Source organism: Bombus fervidus, chromosome 2 (assembly GCF_041682495.2).
Source record: "Bombus fervidus isolate BK054 chromosome 2, iyBomFerv1, whole genome shotgun sequence".
Classification (NCBI taxonomy): Eukaryota; Metazoa; Arthropoda; class Insecta; order Hymenoptera; family Apidae; genus Bombus; species Bombus fervidus.
In genome coordinates, this window is record NC_091518.1 from 12,219,355 (window position 1) to 12,246,910 (window position 27,556).

General features: G+C 44.6%; 2 protein-coding genes across 3 annotated transcripts in view; both read left to right on the forward strand.

The window, feature by feature from the left end:
* Positions 1-3,829: 3,829 nt before the first annotated feature.
* LOC139998066 (discoidin domain-containing receptor 2) overlaps positions 3,830-27,556 on the forward strand; it is a 134,671-nt gene continuing 110,944 nt past the window's right edge. The window contains exon 1 of one of the 2 annotated variants that reach the window (XM_072022297.1): positions 3,830-4,365. The gene's annotated coding sequence lies outside the window, so the exon portion shown is untranslated. The remainder of the gene's footprint in view (positions 4,366-27,556) is intronic. The other variant, XM_072022298.1, reaches the window with a different exon arrangement.
* LOC139998063 (discoidin domain-containing receptor 2) overlaps positions 14,128-27,556 on the forward strand; it is a 399,507-nt gene continuing 386,078 nt past the window's right edge. The window contains exon 1 of the mRNA XM_072022292.1: positions 14,128-14,164. The gene's annotated coding sequence lies outside the window, so the exon portion shown is untranslated. The remainder of the gene's footprint in view (positions 14,165-27,556) is intronic.

Genomic DNA, 27,556 nt, shown 5'->3' on the forward strand with positions numbered 1-27,556 from the left:
ACACTATTAAAAATTGAATCTACCGAATCTACGTTTCCACCGGACTCGTTATACGAAAATTTCTAATTTCACTGTAACCACTCGACCAAAAACACTATCCACAATTAAACAATGAATCTCGACAACTATTTTTCTACGCTCCCCTTCCTCTTTACCTCCGCAATCCAATACTCTGTTACTCTGAGTGTTCTCGGAGCACCGAATCCCATTCACCGGGCGTCCCGTTCCCATTCATCTCCCTAAATACTTAAAAACCCCTTCGGCTGCCATCTAATTTCCTCCCGTCATTACCCACGGTACTCGCGAGTCTGCCGACATCAATTATCACGGTTGGTGCAAGGGCAAAGAAGGCTCGCGCAACAGCCTCGAATGAGCTGACACTGGCGCTTTCGTTTACACTCGGCCAGGTGAAACACGTCGCGAGAAGAAGAAGCGGCGAACGCTCGTCACGGTGATTTTTTGCCGTTAATGAAGCTGTCCCCGTCCCTGCACCCAGCCAGCGAAACGGCCGAGCATTAGCGGCTACAATGCCCCGGTTCTCGTCGGTGCAAGCTTGCTCCCACGGCGTGCGACAGCGCAATTACAATAAACCGGTGGCATCTAGCTACCAGCACACACAGCCATCGTCTGTCGACTGGATCTCGCTGCACCCTAAACCAAACCACCGCCTTCCGTTCTCTTCCTTTCTCCACCGGAATCAACCGCGTCCTCGAATGTAAGCTTCGCGCTAGTCTCGCGGCGAGGTCGAGGCTTAAATTAAATCCGGCTAATGTAACCGTCGGGTATATTAGATCTCTTGTCTGCGGCCGCGTGTCCTTCCTCTTTCGCGTGCCGGGATTGGTTCAGAGAGAGGGTGTTCGACGTAGAGACGGAGAAATTGAAGGACCGCAAAGGGAACCTCTGTGATCCTGTTCTTGGTCGTGGTGGCTTGGTAAAGGGTCTGGGTTAATTTGTATCGGTGATGTATATAGATACGAGCACTTGAGAATGATTCTTTTTATTCGGGATATAGGGATTCGATGGTTGTGGAAAAGTCCCGTTTGACGCGATTAACGCGAGAAAAGGTATAGAAGAGGGCCGCCTTCCTCTTTCTAGTATCACGTTTTTTGGAGGAATTGTCTGGGATCAAACGCTACGTGGCTATTCCCTCGACTAATTTCTGCTTTGTAGCTTTGTTACGATCGCGCCTCACGGAACGCCTCGTCGCGTGTGTACGTTGAACGAGAACAGAATCGTCGTGAAAGGATAGCGATGAGAGCGAATTGAACGAAACAGGGATGACGGGGGATCAAAGGGAATCCAGGCGAAGGCGGCGACGTTGTCTCCCTGGCATCGGATGCCCCGTGATCGAATCGCTAATTAGCCTTCGCTCTCTCTCGGGCGACGAACTCTTTGAGCCGGAGTGGCTGCTTCTCGACCCCCACGCGGCAGGTAATACATTCGGATCGAGTAAATCCACTTTAAGGCTCGTCGCGCCACAGCAACCGGAACTTCGTGGAACGAAGTTGTCTGAAACGATTAATCGTGTTTATTTCGTGATCGACAGAGCGCGGGCGGTACGGACTCGTTGATCGGTTTCTAACTCCTCGAGCAGTGGCCGGCTTGATCTACCGTGAAATCTGCCAGAACGAGGGGGTCTGATTTCATCTGGCGCAAAACTAGTTTTATCCTTCTAATTATTTCGATCATTTCGTGGTGTAATAAACCAGATTCGTTAGAATAGTTCAACGGACTTCCCTCGTTAAAACGTCTATCTACAATAGGCCTTTTAATTCATTTTTATCTCACGGTAGGATATTCTTGCGCGATTGAACTAACGTTATTAGGCAAATTTTACAAGTCAGAAATTCCAAGTTATCAGTACTACGATTTACAAATCTTTGACATAAAGTTTAAAAATTGTGACAACTGTTTATATTGCTCTCTATAAATTATAAATTATCAATTGAATAATATTATTGATTGGTAAATTATTCCACATCGAAATTCCAAAAGTCCTTACGATTTCATACAAACTTACGAAGCTATTGTTCCCATAATCATAAAACGGATACTAAACTTTCCGACGACACGATAAGGGACCATAAAGAATTTTCAGCGGTTGTACATAAACCGACTAGCTTATGAATTTCGTGGATACGTCGTAAGAAAATCGTTCCGAGGTGACGTTAATTATCGACTAGGCAACCGTCGCCTTAATAACGAGCACAACGAGAGACGTTCAGTGTAAAGATGATAAGTCATAAAGCCGCTTCGGCGTGCAGGCTGCTATCGATTCTTAATACTTGTCAGGTTGTTATACGCTGCTGCCGGTAGAAGGGATTCCACCATGTACTCTGGGGCGCCATAAACATTAATCCGAATCTGGATGGTTCGCGCTGCCCCCACTACGATCGAACGAGTCGAAGCTCGGAAGTGACAAGACACAATATCTCACAATTCTCGCGATTTTATGGGCCTTTAGGGCTGCGATAACGATAAATCCTGGTGAACGATGACGCCTCGAGAATTGATCAGTTAGGGATTAAGAATCCCGCTTCGAACAAACTCGTTAATATTTCCTCGTTGTTTTTTCTTCGCCTATATTATTAACAAACTATATTCGCTGGGACAGATTAGTTCTTACGCGTAAAAGATTTTATCACGAACGATAGAGTACGCTTCGACAGAGAAAAGAAGAAGGGGTGGGAAGGCAGGCGATTGAAAAACAACTGAGAAACTTTCTGAAAACAATCGTGTCAGAAGCTTTAATTGCAGTTTCATAATATTATGATACTTCCAAAGGAAACTTTTAAATGGAAGATTACAATGATTTTTAATAAACTTTGTTCTTCGTATAATAATTCGACTATTTAACTAACAAGATAAAACCTCTCTCTTAATATAAAAGAGATAAATCCGCACGTATATATTATGCCATAAATCCATAGACTTTTTTCTTAGAAAGTTCCTCAATTATAGCTTCGTGTTTTAGGAATAAAAATTGAATAAAAAAGACTAATGACTAATCGCGACAAAAAATTACACTTCTCCTGCAACACAATGAATCTTGAATAGATCCATAAAACAAAGGTTAAGTACAGACAAAATGATAAGAAGATCGTAATCGCGATAGGCGCGACCTATTCGAAATTCAATCGAGGAACGGCCCGTCGGCGGCGACACGACCGCCCGCTCGGTTCGGCCCGTTTAATTTCAATGGGCTCGAAGTTAGCCGCAAATCGATCGATGGGCTCGTCGACCGGGATTCCAGCCGATCGTCGAAACGCGGAATGACCGGAGAGAGTCCCGGCGCGGCGTGGCAAAGCGTGCTGCGAAGGTATATACGCGACGTAAGTCCGGCCGCTTAATTAAGCGTGCGCGAGTGTACGCGCCGCTGCCACCCCTCTCCCTTCCAAACACCCACCCCCTCTAGGTTCGAGCGTGGGGTGGAAAAAAGATCAATAAAATCCCTAGTCTACGGGCGACCGCATTCATCGGCCACCCCATTTCTACAACATATTTTGCAACCTCACCCCCAAGCCGGCCTTGCCTCTGGCCCCCACCACGCTCACGCGCCACGGACCTCCCTCTTTAGCTGCCCCACGTGCTCGTTTCACCCCCACCGGATTGCCTTGGTGTTCGTCCAAGGGGAGGTGGATGCCCGTACCCGTGAACGAGTTTGCGAGACCGCCACTAGGTGGCGATAGAACGCGAGCAAGAGAGACGCGGCGAGATTGAACGCGAGCAAACCGAACGTTCCTCTAGCCGGAGCGAGAAAGCCTCTGGTAACTGGGTCCCCTTACCCCTCCGGTTCGGTCGCCCCAGCCGCTTCACTCCTTCGAGCAACTGGAGGTTCTCGTCAGCCTGTCAGTTAGTGCCGTGGCGCCGTGACGGTACGGTTGTTGCTTGGTACGTTGTTTTCGTTTGGTCGTACGGCTCGCGAAACGTGTCTGTTATTCAATGGGGACCTTGCTCCGGACCCATCGTCGCGACGGACACTGTTACAAGCTGGGAGATAGTCAGTGATTCAGTTTGGTGACTGGAGATTGGTCGCGTGTGCTTATTTACGTCGGATTGTTTCGTTTTAGTTTTCTTCTTTAGTTCTTTGACTTTGGTTTTTATCTTTTTTTTGGGGGGGCGGAGGATATATTTTACGTGACTAGTTCGGTAGACCTTGTAATAGTGCGTTTTTGTAATTGCAACGTGTATTGCAAGGTGCGACGAGAGAAAGCAAGTGAGGTATTCTGTATTTGAAGCAGAGTAAGAGAAGAAAAGGCGGGAAGAGAAGATCTGGCTGTGATCGATGATTTCTTACGTGCTGTTTGGTGTGTGCGCGTTCTATACCTGATCAACGTCCGTGCAGTACGCGGTATTGTAGATAAGGTGAGCTATTTGTTATGTCCTATTTTAACGTTTGGTTCGCGACGCGCGCGGCTCTCGGATTGACGTTACGCGGATACGCCACGTGAACGGAGCGCCGGATCGCGGATACGACGAGCCACAGTTTTCATTGTGCGATGTGACACGAGTATATGACCGATGAAACGTGTTGATCGATAAAACGATCACGTTAAATTACCTGAAAATTTTATCCCTGTTTCAACCTTCCTATTACTGAAAAAAGAAGGGAGAAAAAGAAGAAACGATATCGACGATATATCATATGAGACATTGACTTCTTTATTCTTCGATCTTCATAGGATAATTCGTCTCGTTCCTTCAAATCCTGTAACATCAAAGCGTGTTCTTCCAATCGAAAGAATCTTCTTAACGCCAGTATACAAAAAGAGGAGAAGGCTCTGGAAAAAGAAAGGAAAGAGTATATAATCTCGATCATAGAGTGTATCATTGTTCGGCTGAGTTCCGCGTTCGCCAGGGCGAGCCACCCTTAATCCGACTTATTGTTAGAAAGCCGACGGCCGCCGGCTGAAATCTGATTTCGTTCTTCATTCAATGTCAGTCGAGCTTGCATGGCATCGCGTCTGGGCCCGAGTCGAGTGACGTTTTTCACGGTTTTCGGCCGAACGAGCCGGGATTAATCGATGTTATCCCGGCTCGAGTCCTCGAAGTTCTCCAATGAGGAAACTCTCGAGAGCAAGTTGAAAAGAGACAGAGGCGGAGGAAGATGATAGAGACGAGACGAAATAAGGTGGATTAGCGAGAAGAGACCCTCGAAGGGGTCGACTGGATCAGTTGGCACGCAAAAGGGAACGGGACAAATGAAATTTTCGTCGTGGCAAATTGTCCGAGAGCGACGCCGCAGAAATCGGCCCGACGATTAACACGGAGGGATCTCTTAAGACTTGCTAATTTCCTGCCCGGAGCTCGAGGGGGCAAAAAGGTAATATCGAGAAGGAGCGACCATCCATTAGCGAGCTGATCTATTTGCTGGTACCTCTGTAAATCTCCCGGATCGAGACGTGGCCTGCCTCTCGAACGATGCTTTCTTTCCATGGTTTCTCGGGATACTCCTCACGTTCCGGCCTCGGAGTTGGCAAAATGACGCAACAGGCAATGATAGACGAAAGAGAAAGGGTCACGAGCCAGAGAATTGGAGATGGTCCAAAGGAACCGAATTCGCGATCCGATTGAACGATCGCTCGTTGAGTATTCCTTCGACGAACGCGTGAATGTAGCGTAGAACGATCCGACAGAATAGATCTAATCGAATCGAATCTACCTCGTTTCTTCGCTGAAATTCGAATTTAAGGCATACAGAGAAATCTGGGAAAATCGCGGATGTGTCAGAAGATGAAATATGTAGTATCAGCGTCAGGTTATTGAAATTGATAGATTTCAGAATCTCATCTTTCGTGGCCGTCGCGAGAAGGAAGACACGAATCCAAAGATCGTAAAGATTTACGATGAGAAACCATGAATCGTTCGTTCTCGTGACAGGGCACGAGCGTCTGGGAGCCGGTCACATCCGATTTCAGTTGGATTTAAGCGTAGGAAAGTAGGTTTTGAATATTGATGAACTCGGTATGAATATATTCATAAGACTAACAGTTTATTTCTGCAGTCGAGTCGATTCGCTTTCCATTGATCAATCGACATTGATTCGTGGAACCCCTCTCTCTACTGACAAATTCGAACCAATGTTTAATATTCCCAGGTACCTGCTGCAGGTGTCCCCATGCCACGATGAAATTCCTATAGCCAATCGATTGTTCCTCGTAAATTCTGCCATTATACTCTTCCGATTCGACAATATCTAATTTAACGTTTCGTCATTTTTGACATCATACGTGTTCAGTCTCTCCCTTCGTGTTATGACACCTTCATCGTGAAAGGATCATATTACAAGCTTCGTTCGTACGAAGAATTCTTGCTTAACGACCGACCAATCGAAAGACAAGCGAACGAAAATTTCGCGCGTCGAGATTTATCATACTTATCGAACATCTGCTGAAAACTTTGATAAAATTTTTACGAGCGTATGCTCGTTTCAGTTAAATCGTGTTTGAGTTGCAAGTTCCAAGCAAAAGCTCGCGAGGAAAGTAAGGAGCGCAACCCTTCATCGAAGAGTAGCCAATGAATTTGCTTACAGAATCACCGAGATTCCAGACGGCTAGCGTGGGTGGCGTCGTCGAAATAATCGAAATGCTAATTATTCATTTGCATAATTAACGCGTACGCGATAAAGCGACCTGCGGCGCACCGTGAGTGGTCCCACATGCCATCGAAGATTAACGGTAGCCCTGGACCCCCCTGTTAATGTTCATTTTGAATATTAACTCCTTGGAAATGATCGTTGACTCGTAGCCGGCGAATTTACCGTGGCTCGATGAAATTCGCGTTCGACCGCGCGTATCCGACGCTCATGAATTTTCAACGATTTCGAAAGTTGCCCGACGTTTAACAATCGCGAATCGACTCGCAAAGCCACCGACATTTCGTCAACGTTGTTCAACAACGTTCGTTTATTTTTTAAATCGATCCGATGATTTAAAACGTGGAATATTTCTGAAACGTCTTTTTTCTCCTCTCATGTCGCGGCAGAAAGAGCGCGATTTAACTCTTTGTGCCAGCCACTCCTTTGTCTTCGGCTCCAATTAAGATTCTAGAAAGCTTCGCGTGGCAGAGGTCGTTTAAATTCCCATTTTTCCACCACCCTTTAAGGGCGGCGTAGATCCCCGGAATCGATTGAAGAGAACCGAGCCGTCACTTTCCTCGGAGAGCGTAAATTGACCCGGTCGTTTACGGTCAATTTCCGAAAAATCTCGCGTTCCTTCGCTACCGGCTAGAACCACCCTCGAGACGTCTGGACGCCATAACTTCTTTCGGCTACATTTCCTTCCTCGACGCTCGAAATGACAAGCGGGCCAACAATTGGCCGCGTAAATCTTCCGCGTCTTACAGGAAGACTGGGGTGTATGTTTGCGAGTCCTCTGTGTGTTCGATTTCTTGCAACGCTTGGCAGATATACGCGTGTCATCCGGTCGATTTATTCGGACTTTTAGTTGCTACTCGGTTCATTCGACATTCGTAATAAGCACCCTGTACGTTTATTTTACGATGATTACATTTAGTTGTTAATTAGTTTCACTTATGAATCGTTGAATTAATTCAATCTTTAATACTGATTTTTATGAATGATGAATACTGTTACATCAAGTATTCACTACTTATCTTTATAAAGGTCATTGTGATTTCGTAACATTGTTGAGCACATAAAGTCACTTATTAGTGATTGCGTTTAATATGACGATTAGAACCGATCAAAGATATTCGATCTCTGTTGAAATGCACATACCTTGAATTATACTCGATCAATGATGTGTTTGAGATTCGTTACACTGTTAGATATAACTCTTTCAAACAATAACAACAATTTGTTACAATTTGTTGTACAATCCATCCAAAGAAATAGATCTTAAATATTTGCTTAACATATTAAAAATTACAATCAGTACCCCTTTACATAATTCATACGTACTTTTGCGTACTTGCTGTACAGTTTTGCACATTCGATTTCCTCATAGATGCATAAAAATCGCAATTTAACAATAAATAAAGGCGTAATAAATTCACACACCAGCTATGGTCTTCCCTGCATGAGACTTTTTCTTCGTTCACTTCACCAATGAAGGAAACAACCACTTTCTCTGGACGCCCTAACAGGGGCTAACAGCACGTACACTTTCGAAAAATTGTGCCACTTCTGACACAGGGGCACGAAGTTGTCAAGGGACGAGAAGAGTAGTTTCTCAACGGGGTGTCGGTATCTCGCACGCGTCACTAGCTACGCTAGGCGTAAATCGTTCACGGTCAATTTCCGAAAAAATCCACGGTCCAGTGACGCGTGGTCGAATCTCTCAGCTCCTTTCCCAGCCACGTTTCGACGTTGAAACACGAAAACGAAGCAGCGGGCGGCCTGTGACCACGATGATGGTCCCGCGTCAACGAGAATATATCAGGCAGCTGCCGCGTGGACGAATTCAAAGGCAGTTGGGGGTCTGTGCACCTGATTGCCGGACATCCATCTAGCCCCGACAGAAGGTGTGTAGAAACTCCACGGGAATTCGGCCCCTGTCCGCGCGTTCATTGCGCGACGGCAGCGCGCACACACGCTCCGCGGATTATAATGGCTTTCTAATTGCATCGTGCTGCGGCGGCAGTTGATTTGCCATGGAGCGAAGAGACGCGGAAAAGCGAGTGAAAACGTGGATGGAGAACGAGGATGGAGAGGATCGGACGCGATGCGTGTCAGCACCGAACGAAATTGAAAATTGATGGGAGAGATCAGCTCGGTGGTCCGTGATCTTAAATTGCTCGTGCGTCCAACGAAGGTTTCGCGTGTTTGTCGTGGATTTAGATACTTCGCTGTAATTTAGTAGCTAATAACTAATAGCGTAATACTGTGATAAGGATCGACTTTAAGATGATCTTAGATTTTAAACTTTCACGACGATCAGGTGTATTCGAGGTTCTTCGGATTTCAATCATGCTTTTATGTGTACGTTGCACTTTGTCCCGACGTTTCGTAAACATTTCCTCAGAGCACAGCTAAACCTGAAATCTATGATCGTATGACAAAAGCACGATTTCAGATAATTATTGAAGAACAATGTACAAATGTAACGAGTGGATATTAAAATCAAAGTGCAGAAGAATGGACACGGAAAAAGGTGCTTTAATTATTTCGAGCAGTGTATATGAAAATTATTTGTGTTGCAAAAATGAAGCTGTCTCTATAATATTTTATTTTCGCTTCTTCTTTTATGTCTTGAAAAAATAGCGTTGAAAATGTAGTCTGTGAAAAATTGTTACGTACACTTCTCATTCCAAAGAATACTCTGTTGCAAAATTTCAATGAAGTTTAAGATGAAGAACCGCAACTTTATTTATCAATGTACACAAAAATCAATCTCTAAGTGAAACGAGTGAGACGTCCGATTTTTTATTCCCCTCGTTCGAGCTTTCTGAATGAGACTCGATTATGGCCCTCAGTCCGACATCAAGAGATCGCGAACGAGACCCGGGGGCATAACTCTCGCTTAATAAAGTAAGAATGCCAGGACCGAGGGGTTGACCGCAAATGCGGTTTACTCGTCGAATATCGCGGGGAAAAGGGTTGCCAGTCGCGAGCGTGACAATTAGCGACGATTTCTGCTAGCCGGTCGTTTGTCAAGGCCAGTATCCGGCGACCTACGCGCTTAATCAGTACCCTGGGTGTACAGCAACGACTCCTTCTACAGCTATAAGCAATCGATTCTTTGATCCAGCTAAGTCGATCGTAAATCCGAATAGCTTAGCTTATACCTAACAACTCGCAAAAGATGTGATGAGATAAGAACGAAGAAGAAGGAAGACAGTGTTCCATGGTGTATACTTGATCTGTCTAAAAAATAATGCGACTCTATTTATTAAAATATTTTTAGGTTACATTCTGGAGAATAAAAGTGATGGTTTTAAAAGAGTTAGGCGAATGAGAACTTATTTATTATTTCATGAATTCTCCTGGTTAGCAGTTTTCATTTTAAAGAACTTGTTTTTCAGTGGTATAAGATTAATTATCTCTCTTTGTCCTTTGTAGCTAAAGATTCGATAGCAGATCATTTTTATCGAAAAAGAATATAGAATCACGATGAAATATTAATTAAATCGATTAAGAAATATAATACGTAAATATAGAAAGGTTCACAAACCAAATATCGATATTAGATATAAAGTAATCCTATTACTTTCGAAACAAACCACGTACAAAGATACACGAAGCAAAGAGAGTACAAATAGTTTACCGTGCACCGCCATCTTCAATTTTAAATGATAGTGCAGTTGATCCCTTTCTTCTTGACCTCCAGCAGCCTACCTTCCGTTGTTGCGTTCCTTGAAGAAAAGCGTGTTGCAAGAAGAGGGACCAACGGTGCGGGATAAAATATGCAAGATATAATGTTGCCTCCTGTGGGATACACCTGACGTTGGAAAGAGAAAGAGAGAGAGAAAGAGAGAGTGGAGTCGAGGTTGTACCGAATATATCCACCCATGGGGATAAGCAAACCGGCCAATAATTCATTCTAAATACTTGTATGCTAATAACGATGCCGCGTTGTAACGAAAATTTACTATTCCCAGGCGTTCTCCGAAGCCGCTCGTCCTCGCGCTGTCTCCGCCCGTTCCTTTCCCTTTCCCTTTCGTTCTTTTCTCCTCCTTGTCCCTCGACGTTCGCCAACCCTGCACAAGCGTTACGAATATCCCCCACCGCCTCAGCTGGAATAACCAGCGTATTAGCTTTACATTATATCCGTCGGTGAAATTTATGCAACGAACCCCGGTAATCCCGCGGAACCATAAAGTCCGCTATCTAGATCGTTTATCCGCGACACCCTGCCACCCCATCTCCTTTCATCTTTCAATTCTCTCTCGGTTCGATTCCCTTCTCTCGCGTTTTCTTCTTCTTCTTTTTCTATCGTTTGTAAAAGAGGGAAATGGAAGAAGGGGAATTGAAATCCATCTCGACTCGAATGACCCGCGAGAAACGAACGACTGAGACGCGTCGTCGAAGCAGCGAATGTGTGGCAAGATGCATGAGACGGGAATGTATATCGCGTTCTATCAGCCAGAATTCGATTATTGGCGAAATAGACGGAGCCAAGAATTAAGGCTGGATCTTGGCACGGTGCTTTGACGCTGACCCGAATCTCACTGAAGGTGAACCGACCAGGAAAATTGACCTTGATCAATGATGAATGCAGAGGATATGGCTGTGCTTATTCCGGCGGAACAGTTGGCTCGTGAATTTTCATGCGAATGAGTTTATTTAAGAGAGAATTAGTCAAAGGATTTGGTTGTAAGTAGAAGAGGCAATGAATATTAAGAAATAGTAAAACTTTTTATAACTTCGATTTGACCGTGTAGGCGATAGTAAAAATTCTAATTTTTAATTTATGCATCATGAAAAGATCAAGGAACAATTTCGCCATTACGTTTCCCCACCAGAATCTCCCCCTCCGGCCTCGTTTCAACGATTTCATTGAACAAACTGGACGAACGGCTTTCACGAGCCATATATTTCCGACGGGAGTAAGAACAGGTGTTACAGGTGATTAAACGAAGAAGCAGAATGCCCCAGCTTTTTTCTTCCATTAAATTCTTTTCATTTGGTCGCTTTACATCCTTGAATCGCGTAAAAGTCAGGGTTACTTTACAGGCGTGGTTCGATGTTTCCTTTGTACCAACTTTACGACAGCACTAAATCATCTCCTTTCTTCTCTCTCCCCGCGTGCAGCCCTAGGGTTCGATAGGGTTATTACAAACTATTTCTGTTGCAAATTGCACTTTAATCGCGACAACCAATCGTGGATGAGATTCATCTGTCAGAAATGAAACGTTTCAGCGTTTCGACTTCTTTTCCTTTGGCACGGAGAAGGTTCGTCGATGTCGGATATCCATTTTCCACGTTCGAGAGCATGATCGTGAGATGTTTGAGAAACGCATACGCGGACTGACGCGGCAGCATAACCGTAAATCACGCGGTACTGGGTAATTACTTGAGAACGTGCGCTTTCGTGTTTGCTAAACAGTCGGAGTCCGTCGCGCGACGGACTTGTCCCATAACGAGAAAAGTCCGGTCAATAAATTAATTAAACTGTCGTGACTCCGAAGCTGGAATAGCCAGGGAGGTTGGCCGGGGTAATGCGTTCGGTCCTGACCTCATTACCATTCGTGAAATCATAATCGTTTGGAAAATTGCGGAAAGCTTTTAGCCAAGCTGCCACTTCGAAGTTAGAGCCGCCACCCGTGCTCGAATGCGTTACGGGTTGCCCTGTAAAATTTCAAACGATCACGGAATAGCAATGTATCTGCCTGGCCGCGATTAAACCACCCCTGTTTTCAACGATCGAGGGTAGTTCCACCCATTCGTAGATTTTTATAATCCTTTCAACAAGAACAGTCCTTTCAGGAATCCTTTTCTGAGGAAGAAGAGTAGAATTTGTTGAAATAACGTTTAACTATTAATCAGAAGTATCTGTAATCGTGTAATTAAAAAGTTAATGGAGCTGAATCAATTTCAATTACGATGATTCTGGTTCTTACGGATAAATATAAATAAATAATAAAGAAAAACTAAGAAATTATTATATCTAAGAAATTGGCTAGGGGGTTAAACGAAATCTTAGTCTTCAGCATATCAAAGTGGATCCAAGTTCTTTACAAAAGGAGTTTTTAAAAGACTTCCAAGTTTTTGCTATTACTGTATTAATTTCTATTATCGCGTTCTTGAAATATCTATCGGAAATCATACGTTTTCTTCTCTACAAATATTATTTATTACGTGTTAATGATCTCATCGTGATATGCTAAGAATTAAGTAAGAATATTTTTACCAAATTTTGAATCTCATTTCTGAAACTACAGCATAACCTTAATAGTTTCCTCTGCAGAGTTTCAAAAATCATACTGCCCCGAAGCAACAGTCTCGAGCAATAATTATTCGTATTAACCGCGCGCGCGAATTTTTACGAGGCCGTATCTCGCCACCACCTATGCAAGCCATACGAAATAAAGTTATCTCTGTATCATACGATCCATATTCCCCGCTTTAAACGCAGAGGCCCGCTAGCGGCTCACCGGAGGGTTCCAAAAGTCGAATGATATTTCTCCGTTAGCCAGAAGTAAAACTGCGAACATATTGCCCACTTTATCAACGAATATATTGGTAGGAGAACATTAAAATTTTTCCAAGGTGTCAACAGCTGGCTGGCTCGACCGACACTTTATGTAAATCGCGACGCATCAATTAGACGTTGTGAAAGGATGGGGGAGATCGGTCGCGGTTTCACCGAAAAATCGTGGATCGCCCGGAGGAACGACTGAATGGTGAAGAGGGGGAGAAATATAAAGAGAGAGAAAACGAAGACGAGGGCGAGCATACGCGTGGCTAACAAGGCTCTTCCTTTGCGTCTCACTTTGAATGCCCCGCTAACGAGTCAGGCTGGTAAATTATTTCGTAAAAGGGGGCGTTTTACGCGGCCCGCCGCGGCATCCGAGTTATAATTTCCGGTGTGGTGACTTTATAGGGCCGGTCGTCTTCACGCAGATACAGCCTCTAAACGTTATCCATAAGCTGCAATCAATTCCCTGGTACGATCGTTCTTGAGCTTAAGCGCGAACATCGATTTCTCGTGAAGATTCGAAGATATGCGTAGTTAAGGATCCGTACGGTGAACCGTTAGGGATCCCAAGGACGTCACTAATTGCCCGTCAAACTGGTGTTGGCGAGAGAAATAATTAGTTGAGTGAAATGCTACTGGTTCTTACTGATAAGCAATATCTGAGGATGTTTACGTATTTATGGGAAATCTCAGTCTGTAAAATTATATAGAAAAGACAGTCACCCGCAAGTTATTTCTATATCCTATAGGAAGAATATTTTTTTGTCAAAGTAATTACTTCAAAAAAAAAAAAAACTCTACATCTTTATTTATGTATATCTACGACCTGGAGATTGCTATTACGCAGAAATATTCTAAATAAGGAGCGGTGCATATTATTGTACCCTTGAGTATACATTATGTTTTGGGTTGCAAGGTCTAGGAACAAAGGAACTAATAAACAGATTTCTATTTATGTTCCCTGTAGCCTGTAGCCAAAACTATAAACTTTTTTGGTAATGTACTTTTGCTATAAATATATGAACGTGCTCCCTATCATTCTATTGTCTAGTAACACTAAGAGAGTAAGGATCTGAATCAGTATAAACTTATGCATTATACTTATACCTTTAATTATTTCAATATACTTTTCTATTACAAATTCATCCACTCGTTCTTCAATCAGTCAACCTCAACCTCGATATTTTTAAATAAGATGCTAAAAAGATATGCGTTCTTTTTCGAAAAAAAGTAGATTTGAAAATTTGCTCGATTTTTTCCACCGATTACTAAAAAATTGGGCGCCTACGTATTATGCATTCTAATGACATACTCGTTCTGTTAACTAGCAAAGCTTTGTTCTTTTAATTGAACGATCTCGCCTCTGCATAAATTAACAGGCATAGTAACTTCGTTAAGATCGTATAACATCCTCGTATTTTAAAGAAGTAACTTTTTTTAACAACAAAAGGTAGATTCGAATTAAGTCATTTTCAAAGCCTGTTCTTTGGGAATTATGTATGTTCTATTGGAGATTTTAAGTAACTTGACATTCGTTCTACGTTCCCCACCTTAGCAGCAGCAGACTTGTTATTTTATTCAGGAACCGTAGAAGGAGGTAGAAAAACCCTGTAATCGGTATATACATCTAAAAACCTTGTGTATGCGTCTGAGATTCGTGGCAGCCGCAAGCAGAATCTCTCCTAACGAGATATCCACCGAGGCACAGAGGCGCATACGTTCTTCTCCATTTTCACGTTCCCCAAGTGCCATAATTCGTCATTCTCGGGCAAGGGAAGGACAAAGGGACCAGGTCTAGCGTGAAATTAGCATGCAGGTCCGTCTGTTCGCACACCTAAATGCGTCGTCCTACCGTTGGATAAAATGAACGTTATCCGTATGAGGGAAGCTTTAAAAAAGGAACGAGGAAAAAGCAGCGTGAAAAAGAAGAAGAAACGGTTGGAAAAAAGTCGATGGGTCGCGTGGCCAACAGGCAGACGAATTTCCAAACGTCAGACCACGTAGAATCGGCCTCTGTCGTGAAGGAATTGTTACCCTTTAATGCATGCGGGCGTCCTTTGTGCCTTTTGAGGATTTCACTCTCGCCCCTGGATCCGCTCGCCTGGCCACACGATCCTCTCCCTCTTTCAGCTTTCTCTGCTTCTCTCGTCTTCTCCCTTTCGAGCACTGGCCACTGTGCGGCGGGGCTGCTCACCCCGCATACAAAAACGTGAAAGTAAAGGGACCCGGGACCGGACATACAACGCGTGCCGTGGTGGGTCGAGAGGTGGTCGAGGGTGTGCGGTGGGAGGGAAGAGAGGAGGTGAGTCGTGTGTGGTGTAGATGAAACGAAAAGGAAGGTATATATGACCAGAGGTAGGCCGTAGCCGGTAGAGTGGGAACGAGGTGGTAACCACCACCTTGACGGACAACACGACATGGACACAAGAAGCCTCCCTTCATTTCGTATTCCATTTCACTCTCATATTCCCTTTTACCCTACTCCACGTTCATTGTCTACTTTTCCCGTGGCTGTGCGTATACACTCGCAGCCCACACGTCCTGCTTTCTCTCTTCGACTCTTTCTCACCTACGCTACTGCCAATCGTGCGAGTTTGATCGACCTACCGTAAATACGTACAACCAACTCGTTTCTTGTATCGATTCGGGTAGACGTTTCCGGTGTACGTCGTCGACGAGGTCTCCCTTCGAAGAAATCCGCCAACGTCGCACTCAAAAAGGATATCTACATCGTTTCGTATGAAACAATCGCGATCCTACTTCTAGTTTCTGAAGTCGTGGCCGTTGAATAGCCGTGAGCACGCGACTGTTCACGATGCACGGAATCAATTTCGTCTCGGTTTCCGGAGAGAATGTGCGCCACAATCGCTCGTATACCGACGACGATCGCGACGGGGACGAAGGTGAAACAATGAAGGCTGTCATGGCGCTGCGCTTTAAGAATTCAAAACAAACGGTAGACGCAGCTACGGCTGAATTATCCGGACGCGCTTCGGCCCGTCTCTTCTCCGTGGAGGAGCGCTGTTGCTACTGCTGCTGCTGCTGCCTCGAACCAGATGAATCCACTCCCCAAACAAGCGTGAAGCACTGCCGGTTTCAGTAGGACAATGAATTATTCTGTTCGGGCGAACGTTTTCATTTCGTCTCTACTGTGCTCACCAGCGAGGGAGGCGGCCAGAAGAATCGTGAAAGGGAAAGAGGAATCGAGACACCGCCAGCTACCGTTCTTCCTCTCTCGCCCTCTTCGATCCCTTTGCACGCCGCAGAGAAATTCTCTCTCCGATGCACGAAGGTTGTCGCGGTGGAATCGTTGTATCATGAGGCAGTTTTATCTCGCTCCGCAGCGACCACAAAGCCCGGTGCTCGATCCCCTCCAGACCGTATGTCCCACATTATGCGTCATATGGAGAGAAATTTCCGGCATGACACGGTCCGGATTATACGAATCGAGGGGCGGACTTACGCCAGCTCGTACGGTGACCGGTACGCTATTTGACTGGAATGATTTTTTGATCCGGGATATGGAGGGTTTTGAATGTATTTATTTCACGAAGTTCTGCTATTCCACAATTCGGGCAAATCGTAACGGGTTTGGGGGGATGTTGAAGATTTTAGGGGAGATATATGATATTTAGTGAAGCGTCGGTCCTTTTATGCCAAAATTGCGAAATGCACTATTCAACATAGAATAATGTGTATGATAATCCTGGAGATTATGCATTAAGCATAGAATAGAAACACTATTGTAATACCTTTGTTATGTATTTCATATTCACAATTGTAATTTGAAAATATAACAGAAGACATTTAGATTTATCTCTTAACGGGCAAGTAAAAATTTGTTCATTCGTGGTTTTAACGTGGTAATTTAATCTTCTTCGAAATAGGACGTGTTGAACAAGATATTGAATAGAACCTCCTGATAAGTCGACATCCTATATTTTTGCTGTGTTTTAGGTTCACTTAAGCCTTAGACAAAGGATTCGTCAATTTTCAAATAGCGTCTAGCCTATCAACAACTCAAACGACCACCACTATGCGCGTAACCTTTGGTCATTCGATTTAGAATTTCATGAAATAGGGAACAATTACGTGGAGTAGCGGTGAAAAACTTAGCAAAGACTTAGGGGTCGTATTATTCACGAGCACCGCACGTATTCGCGAATTCCAAGTTCATTCCACATGAGTCGAGCAGCGAAGCGTGAGCTATTTGGGCGAACGCTCGCGTTAAATTCCATGGAAAAGCGACTCTGGCGAGATGGAAAGTCGACGATAAAAATGCTGAAAAAGAAAAAACAAAACGAAACAAAAAAGGTATATGTATATAAATATATATACATCGGTTACATTCGATAGAACAACGGGCGAAGGGTGCACATCGAAACGAGAACGCGGACCGTATTTGTTCCGGAAAATGAAGACGTATCTTTTCGATGTTTGGAACCTCGGTCGCATAAAAGCTGGTTCCCTTTTGTGCGGCACAATTTTATCTCGAAGCGAGATCACGTGGACTAGATCCCCTTTCCGCGTGTGTTCTTCCTGTACTCACGCTCCTCGTTGTTACACGTCATACGGTAGGAAATTTCCGGGGCGATGCAGCCGAGCGATTAAACGAAAAATCACGACGAACGGCCGATCCCGTGAACAGGAACAGCTACTCCTAGGCGAACTTTTCATCTCTTCCTTTGCTGCCAGCTGCAAAACCGAACCGGCATTCTCATTCATCGAGCCGAACTGGGGCCGCTTTCTCGGGGACTCCGTTGATCGACAGTCTGCTTACGGATTCAATTACGCCGGGTTATCGACTTTGTGACTACGATCCAGTCCAATTACCGCGTCGTTCTGCGAGCGAGCTGCGACAGCGATTAAAAAGGAACCTAACGAAAGCACGGGGAGAATCGAGCAAGAGAAAAGGGAGGGGGTGAAGCAGGGGAAAAAATAGAAGAGGTAGAAGAAGAAAAAGAAAAAGGAGTTTCCGCGTCCGGTGATTATATAGATCGACGTTTCGCTTACCAGCCAGATATCGTTCGATCGTCGATGGATAAGCGTATCCTTTGTGCGTTCGTTCCCTCCGTTTCGTTCGAACTTTCGTGCATTAACGTAAAAAAATTCGCTTTCATTTTATCGCAGTCAAACATCTCGCAGTGTGCTGAAACACGCGGCTGATGTTCCATCGATTCGTTTCGATCACGTGTTTACGCTATTAACCGACACGAACGTTCGTTGAAACCGCAGCTCGTTTCCCACTTGCGCACGAGAGTCGAGACGAAGGGTATTGTGTCCCGCGGCCAATTAGCCGCCGCTAAGCTCGAGAGCATTAGTCGACAAAAGCGTGTTCTCGATTAACCGCGCGTTCGCTTCTTAATTTACCGTGGCGCGTGTTGTTGCTCGAGCAATTAGCACCGGTTAAAAATTGAGAAAGCGGTCGTTCACTAGCGTAAAACTCGGGATAACTTGGATAGCACGTGCCTTCGCTTCCCCTCTACGTTTCCGAAAGGAGCTTCCTTCCCCTTGCCTTTGCGGCCACATTGTAAACGTTCAAGGCCTTTATTAATCCCGTTACACGGTTCGGCTGGCGAGCACCACGCGAACAGGTCAATCAGTAGTAATTGCTCTTCCGGTTGGGAGATTTCGCTGTGAGGCGCGCGACGCGAGATTTAATCCTTGACCCTTGCTCGGTTTGCCTTTCACGATCGGGTTGGCCACGGGATTATTAGCGCACGACCTTGATCATATGCTTCGTTGCCGTGACTTCATCGAGATTTCGTCGGGCGGTTTCATTGGATCAGCCGGGACACGGCCGTCGACGTATCGAGTTAATGATAGGGGCGAAAATGTGTTAATACTTGGTTACAAGATGATTAAAGAGTTAGTTGCTCGAGTGACTTTATCGATCAAAATCAAATTAAAATTGTTTAGAACATAATTATCTCTTTATCGTCAACGTCCAGTGCATTTCTCGTATCGAATATGAAAAATACGCGTATTTACAGGGAATAAATATTTATACTGTGTTATATATAAAATTTAAACCACATGTTACACTGGAAGTTAATCTGCGGAGTACTTTAAGAACCTATTATGAGAGTAAACTGTGTTTGAAAAATTTCAAAGTAGATTCCTCTTAGATTTTACAAAAGGTGAAGATCGAAAGCTTTATGATATCCACGTAGTATTAGTGTTGTAGTAGAACAGATCGTAGTGAATGGGTGCTTAAGCTTACACGCTCCTTAAGATCGTATAAATACGGGAGGAGCCTCTGTGTCTTGTCAAGCACTCTTACGACCTACCGCGTGGATGTCGGACCTAGATCCTTAGCACCCCATCGTGAAACTCGAAACAGATTCCTTTCTATTGCTATTCGTAAACTACTTCGTCTCCTATACTCGTCTCTGAAAGTTCAGGATAACCACATAGGAACCAAATAGAATAATAAATCTAAACAAAAACCAGAAACCTACTATTCCAAACACATTAACCACCGCTGACATTTTACTATCAGAGATAAAAGCAGATCCATGCAAGTTACGAGATTTATTTCGATCAATGATAATCAATAAAGTCAATCTATTCAAATGCCGATTTTTATCTTAATTACAGAATTAAATCTCTGGTTCTGTACTTTAAGACAGCGTATATGTAGAGACATCTCAATTGGTCATCGAGCCAAAAATTTCCAAGTGTGTAATATCCGAATCTCCATTCGCTTGGTAGCGATATGGAAGCATTTCACGGTCTATCGATCGCGTCTGACATCGATCGTAAGACGAGAAAAAGAGTGGATGGTGGATTAGAGGTAAGGGAAGGGTGAACCGGAAGCGGAGGAGCGTTAAGCCATCCGAGTGCCATGCCGGTCCGCTACCCCTGTTCAAATAATAAGTTCGAATGGAAGTTAGATTCCGGTGCAATTGCCCGGGGCAATTCCAGCACGAGTCGCAATATCCCAGCCCCCAACGTCCCTCCTTCTGGCTCCTGTTCTAGGTCCCAGGCGGTGAAGATGGAGGCAGAGGGCAGGAGGTAGAAAAAGGGGGAAGAGCACCAGGCAAAGAACTCGCAAGGCTTTCTATCGCGCTTCGCCTCTCGCCGAGCTTTCGGGGACTTTAATCGCTTTAACTGCTTTTTGCGCGTCGAGGGACTCTGACGGACGGGCTGGTCGAGTCGAACACACATACACACACACACGTACACAGAAGAGATAGAAAAATAGACGAGACGAAAGTGGCAGCGAAGAAGAAGGGTATAGGGTGAAAGAGAAGGTTCGGTTCTCTCATTGTTGGATGCGCCAGCGGAGAAACGACTTTTCTGCGGATACAGAAACGACAATAAGATTGTCACACGTCTCCTCGTTTTTCCTCTTCCCTTTTCTTTCTTTTCACCTCCGGACGCTGCCCTCCCTGAATCCGCCTCACCCCCTTCTCTTTTTCGCCGGCACCGGTGGATCGTGCCACCGGGCGAGCGTGACTCGTTATTTCGCTCGGAGATCCCTCCAGAAAACCCCTTATGGAAGTTCTTTCCCTCGTCCAAACTCGGCTCCATTGTCGGATCATCGCGACCCCATTGAATCGAAACCCCTCATGGAGGAAGTCATCGTTCTCGTCTGTAGACGCGAGCCTCGCAACAACCCAGCAGCTTCTTTTCCTACGCGGCTACCGGTATAAGTCGTTGAAAATCGTTGTCGACGTTGTGGCTACGGAGCCGTGGTTCTGGCGAAAACGACTCGACTAAGAACCAACGTGTACCGCCGACACACGGCCTAAAAGCGGAAAAAAGAGAGACAGAGCAGGGAGCCGAGTTTAATCGATACCACGTTCTCGGTCGTGTGGCTGGAACACCGGGAGAATAGAAAGGGCGGAGTAATTAGAGGGAACAATCGCGTCAACGGAGAAGAAATAAGTAGGGACTCTTCTTCGTAGTAAATTTCACGCGGGAGTGGCGTAATGGAATGAAATCGCACGTCTCGCAATTCTAATTTTCTCCGTAACAGAATGATCGTACACAGCCTGCGGCAAGAATTAGTGGATATTGTGTCCAGGTAATCGAAGTAACTATCAATGAAGTTTAATCGAACATTACTCGATGCGTTATATACTTGAATTTTACTTATTGTGTACGTATACTTATTTTTATGCAAACCAACCGTATTGAACGAAACCTCGTTGACACTTATTTCCACTATCTGTTCACTTATTTTTGTGCCCAACTGTGGATGCTAGAGTAGAGGGACGTGCTCGTTTCGATCTAAAGAATTGAAAGTCTGGATAGGTGTGCCTGAAATGACAACGAACAGGCGCCATCCCTTGACGCTCTACGAAGAGAAAAGTTCGTGAAAAATTCAATACCATCCTCGTCACGGTGTCTCCGACTGTCACGCGCGCACGAAACGAAAGAGACTTATCCGGTGCACCTGCACGAGCTTGCGAGACGTTCGGAAGTTTATCCGAGTCGCCCCTGTCGGCCGAGAGATCAAACGGATATCTCTGATAATCCACTTAGTCGAGGCGGGGAGTCGCGAAAAAAAAAAGAAGGAGAAGAGGGACGAGGTGGAGGATAAAGAGAAGAGCACGATAATAGGACGTCCCATGGAGAGGAACACTCGAAGCCTGGCGCAAATCGCAGTCTCTTCGAATAAACCAACCGAGCGTGAGCTCGCATCGACCAACTGGAATCAAACTTCTCTCCCTAGCTCTCTCTTTTTCTTTTCGAGTGTATTTTTTTTCTCACTGGCCATCGAAGAGGGGCCTTAAAGAGGGGGCCTAAAGTCAGTGTCTCTCGAGTCCACGGCAGGAAAACTAGATCACTGACAATGGAATAGACGCCCTTTTAAACGCGACCCTACTAAATTCTAGTTTCAGCTGCAGCGCATTATGAACGGGCTGTCAGGGATCATTCGACATGGATCAAATAGGGGATTTCTTTGGGCGCGTTTAAGAGGAGCCGGCTTATTAATTCGCAGCGTGCTCCCTTTGTCGTGCTACGGTTCGATAGATGGCTAGAGCGTGGCGGAGGCGAAGGCGCGGAGGCCGTGTTCGACGGCTTCTACGGAGCGATACCGATCCGCGTGACTCGGTTTATGCGAGATCAGTCGAATCATGAGATGAGATGGAGGCGGTTCGTGATCGAACGGATTTCGCGCAGATTCGATCCGCCGGATTCTCACAGGGAGAAAACGTGCACCGTCGTGCACCACGGGGCATCACGGTATCATAGTTCCTTAGCCTGAGAGTCGCGCTGTTGCCTCCATTGATCCGTGGAAATCAGCTTTCCCCGGTCAACGGATCTTCCTCATCGAAGTTCTGTTCGAAATAACACGTTCTCCATTGATTTCTCAAACAATACTCGATCAAGGGTGTTCGTTCGAGGATCAAAAGTTCGAGTCGATGACTCCTCGTCTCGGAATTTCAGGATCGTTACTTCCATGAACTACGCAGCCCGTGTCAGAGAGGAACGCAGCTAACGCGAGATACGAGGAAGATTATTGCCGTTAAAGCGTAACGAGGGCACCAGGAGGTACGCGATTAGCTCGGGGAGAGGCTTCCAGCTTAGAAATGCTCGTTCGACGGTTTCTCGAGGCTCCTAATGCTCCCTGAAGCGTATCTAACGTCGACTCTGGCCCGCAAAATCGACGAGTCCGTGGGGGATTTCGGAGCTTTGTACACGCGGCTTCCACCAGTCTAGTCCAACTGCATCTGCCCCGATAGAATTTCCTCTTCTCTTCTTCGATTCTGTTCCCATCTCGTTTTCGTAACCCAGGTTGATCGTTCGTATATTCGTAAAACGAGCTGGAGGCGTCCTAGTTACGTATGCCGCACGAAAGTCGCGATCGACTCGAGTGCAATTTGATCTTTGCTCGCGTAAAAGGGACGTGGCGAGCACAGTTTATGTTACGGAAGTCGATTAAAAGACGACAACGACCACCCTCGGTGTTCTGGACGACGTGTCACGTCGTCGTCAGATCGAAAGAATTCGAAGCATTTTATTGGCGAGGACAGGGATATTCATGACTCGCGGCGAAGCATGCGTACTCGGTCTGGTCCGAGCGAAACGTCGAACGAAGAGGCTCGTGGCAATAAAAATGGTTGGCCCGATTCCAGATGCTCGGAATTTCAACGTGGAACAGCATTCCACGATATATCGCGGCCGATTCCAGCGGCTACATTCTCGTGAAAGGTCCGCTCCCGCGATGCGCCACGCGATATTTCTAATAAACGTATTCCTCCATTTTCTTCCGTTCTTATTCGTCCGTTCGCGTCAGGGTGTTTTTCTCGTCCGGTACTTTCACTATGCTGGTTACATTTCAGATATCTACAAGAGAGAAAGTTATACTTGAGGTTTATTTAATTGATAGTCCATAATGATTTGAAACCATGCAGTACACCGATGATGAAGTATGTAGTAGAGCGCGAGGATGATTTTCAAATAAAGGAATTTTTATGCATACGATTCGTTGAACGATTGCGTTTGTAAGACAAACGAAACCATCGTTTTAATTACGTTAACGATTACCAAAAAAGAGCCAAGGTTACAAAGCATAATTTTATTAAATCATCGTCCACAAGAGAGTAGCAAACAAATAAAACGAACGACACAAAATCCACGACTTACTAATTACCAAATATTGTATCGTCTAAAAGTTATTGTTTCTCACATATACAAATACCAATTTAAACTTTCTATCCTGTGTCTCTACATATTCATTTTCTGCATTAATTAAACTCTTGGTACAATAATATTCAATCGCAGCTCTCTCGAGCTTATTTCATGAAACGTTATTCGTTACCCCAACATCCAAACTTCGTAACTCGAATGAAAATCGTTGACACAAACGGCGTCAATCTCTCGAAGTTTGTTGCGATTTGGCCTTTCCACGGCAGAGTCCGCGAAGCGACACGGCGGGGTGCCAGAAGGGGCGCGCGCTGTTGCGCGAAAATTAGCCGGACGATCAGTGTATTCGGGATTGCGCCACGCAGCTGGCCTTTTACAGGGCGAATCTGTATGTAAACGGGTTTCGATCGGTCGGTATCAGCAACTGGGGCCCGAGAATTGGAGTTGGAGAACCCGTTGACGGAAATTAATGTTATCAAGCCAGTGCAACAACGTCGAAAACACGAGACGATCTAAATTCGCGAGCGGCACGTGTTACCGTCGTTGTTGGTGCTTATGAATTCCAAGCGACGAAATCTTGGATCTGTGAGGGGTTTGAACGATGCAGAGAGCGACGACCTACCGTTTCACGGTCGCGCCGTGTGTCGATCCTGCCTAACAGTGGAAACCGCATCTCCCGTTCTCCTTGCAAATGGCTTAAATGTCTCGCGTTTATACAATTTGATATTTCTGCGTTGAAGGCTATAAAAATTAAATGTCTTAAAGATTCTTATCCACGACGATTCGTTTCCACGACGGTCAAGCGTTTTAAATGCAAATTCACGTATACAAGAAGATTTCCCGGGAACTTGCTCCTTCGCGGTCCTCAATTTGAATCGTCTCGTGAGAATCGGATTCGCAACGAACTGGGTCCGTGGAAAGTAATCTCACCCGGCGAACCGACCAATTGACTTCGCATTTGGCTCGAATAGAAAATTACAGGCAGCAAATTAGTTTGAAATCGTGTTAGCGGACGAAAGTGGGGGGACAGGAGCGATATAACTGGGTGCATTTGTATGTAAACAAGCTTCGATCGGCCCGCGACGAGCAACGGGCACGGTCGTTATAATCGAATCGAAAACGCGAGGGCGGACGATGGCGAAATCATTGACGGAAATTAATGATATTAACTCGATACGTCTAGCGACCGACCGGATACGGGTCGACATAACTTTCTAGACCGCACGTTTTCACACCATCCCCGGTATATATTCTCTCGCGTCGAGACAAATGCGTCCTCACGGAAGCCAACCGACTCATTCCTCTGTCCCTTTTCCTCTTCTACCTTTGGTATCCCTTCGTCTCTCTGCCTGGTTTCCCGTATCGAAACGTAGAACCGACGCTACGCGACGCCAGGCACCAGCTGTCCCATTTAATAGAGCAATAAAGACGCGAATGGGACTTTGATTTATGCCTCTCCTATTATTAACAATCCCGACTCGAGGCGAGAGGGTATCGTCGATACCACCGCTGTCTTTGACTGGTCGCTCGTTCCAGTTGAATTTACCCTCGTCGATCACGGGGATTTCATCCCTCTTTGCGAATCTCTTGCGAACGATCAAAAGCTTAATAGCTCATCCCTTGATTCATAAACTGCTTCTTTACGAGCCACACGGCGTCGAAGTTCGTGATATTCATCGATAACTCGTGAACTATATAGTGCGTTCGAGTAAAAGCAAGTATGTTAGAAAGTTGAAAACTACGTCGTTGAAACTCGTGCTGAAAAATTTGAAAAAAAATCCACGTTGATGACAGCTTGTCTTCACGTGCCACGACATTCGTCACCGTCCATAGAACAGGAAAGCACCGTGAAAAAACGTCGGTTGAGGGTCGAAGAAGTAGCGACGACGTCCTCGGTTAACGATCCACCTGCCGTGTAGCTCGAGCATAAGTCGGTCTAAATATAGTTCCTGCCACGTGGTCCCCGGCTACCGGAAACGACCGCGAGATATTGTGTGTTTAACGATAATTAATAACAAATACACAGAAAAAGGCAAACACTGTCGAGTTATCTGGAGATAACGATATTGCCTGCTGTTCTACGTAGCTTCTGGTCTTTCTCACGCGTTACGAGTCTACATTGTGCTTGTTTTAACGAAATTATAGCTCAGTTTCCTGCCCATATATTTTCCCAAGTACAAGAAAAAAATAATACGTAAAAGTGCACTCAATATACGCTACGCAAAGGTCTAAAGTGTGAGATCTTGAGATTTTGAAACTTTGGAATCTTAAATTTTGAAGATTTGGAAAATCATGGAAGATCGAGCTTTTGAATCACTGTGCGTTGTATGGAAGCTAAAAATTAAAAATCGATCGATTAGTTCAAAATCCTATTACCTTAGTAAATTTTTCTTAGGAAGATATCGAAATAAAACAAGTTGTTATTGATGTGTATAAAATTATTCTCAAATTGATAACAAAATTGGCAAAAGATACGATTTAGAAGTGATTTCAAATTTTTAGCAAGTAGCGTATAATCCAACAGTTATCATTGAATTTTCTTACAAGCTGCCGATCCCTGGCACAAAAATTTAAATTTCAGTGTTTTCCTTGGAAAGATCAAGTTTACAGTCGCGGACTCATTCGACATTCTTGGCCGGTCTTGGCTCGTTTGCATGCTGGCGCCACTTCGATGATCTAGACATCGTGCAAGACCGTTTTCTTTCTCTTCGAGTCTGGTTCCGATGGCTCGGCTTGGTCAAGTGTACGCGCGATAGCGCCGATAAGCGCCGCCCAAGGAATAAAGGGTCCCTTTTTTCGTGGATCTCTTCCACGGACGTGGAACAAGAGCGAAATCCCGCGGAGGATGGTAATACTCGAGGGAGACGATTCTTCGAATAAGATCGTGGAATAGTATGTGAGTGAAGCGTGGTTTTCGGGAATTTAGCGGTTAAATGATTAAGAGAGGACATTGACTTCATTCGTCAAAGTGAGGATGGAATGAAGGGGAGAGATAAATGAAAAGAGTAATAAACTTGAAAGTATCTTCTTATCGTCGGTTTGATAGAAGAGTGATACATCTAACAAACTATCAATTTTATTTGTAAAAATACTTATTAAAGTAAGAATGTAATAAAACTATGATATTTATTTAAGAAGAATAATGTTTCAATTCAAAGTAGCGAGTTATAATGAACAAGATATTTTGATATTCCAAGAAAGGAGAAAGATTTCAAGATTATTAATTGATTCGAAGAAAAATTATTCCGTTGTTAAGTAATTAATAATTGAAATTTTGTATTTCAATCTTCCTATTTCAAAGTAATTTTCTGGAAACTTTACTTCTTTTAGTTGTAGTACCGCTGCTCTAGGAAACCGATAATATGTAATTCGAGTAGAAGGCGTACCTGTTATTAAGGGTTCCAAGCTTCCATCGATTTTTTTTTCTGAATAACTCTGGTGAATAGACACGATAAAAGAAAGTGATTATAATATTTATGAAGGAATCGCTTATTACGGATTTAATGATAACCTGGATACCGTATAATTTAAAACGATTTTAGAAAAGAGCTGAAAAGTGAATGAAAACACGTTTATGAAGCGTAGTCGTATCATTGACTCTATCTTATAACACAGAAAAATGCGGAAAACGTTGTTATTTCGAAAGCAAGCAGTTTCGAAGCGTGTAGGCTCTCGTAATTTTCTTCGAAGTCACTTAGACGAGTTAACCTTATAAAAATCGTCCGAAAATAACGAACAGAAGTGCGTGTAACATTTACAGCGTTATCTCTATTGAAATCTCAATAATGATCTACCTACATTAACCACCGATTTCTCGTTAAAAGATCAACTTTCTCGGCTCAGGTTGGTTCGCT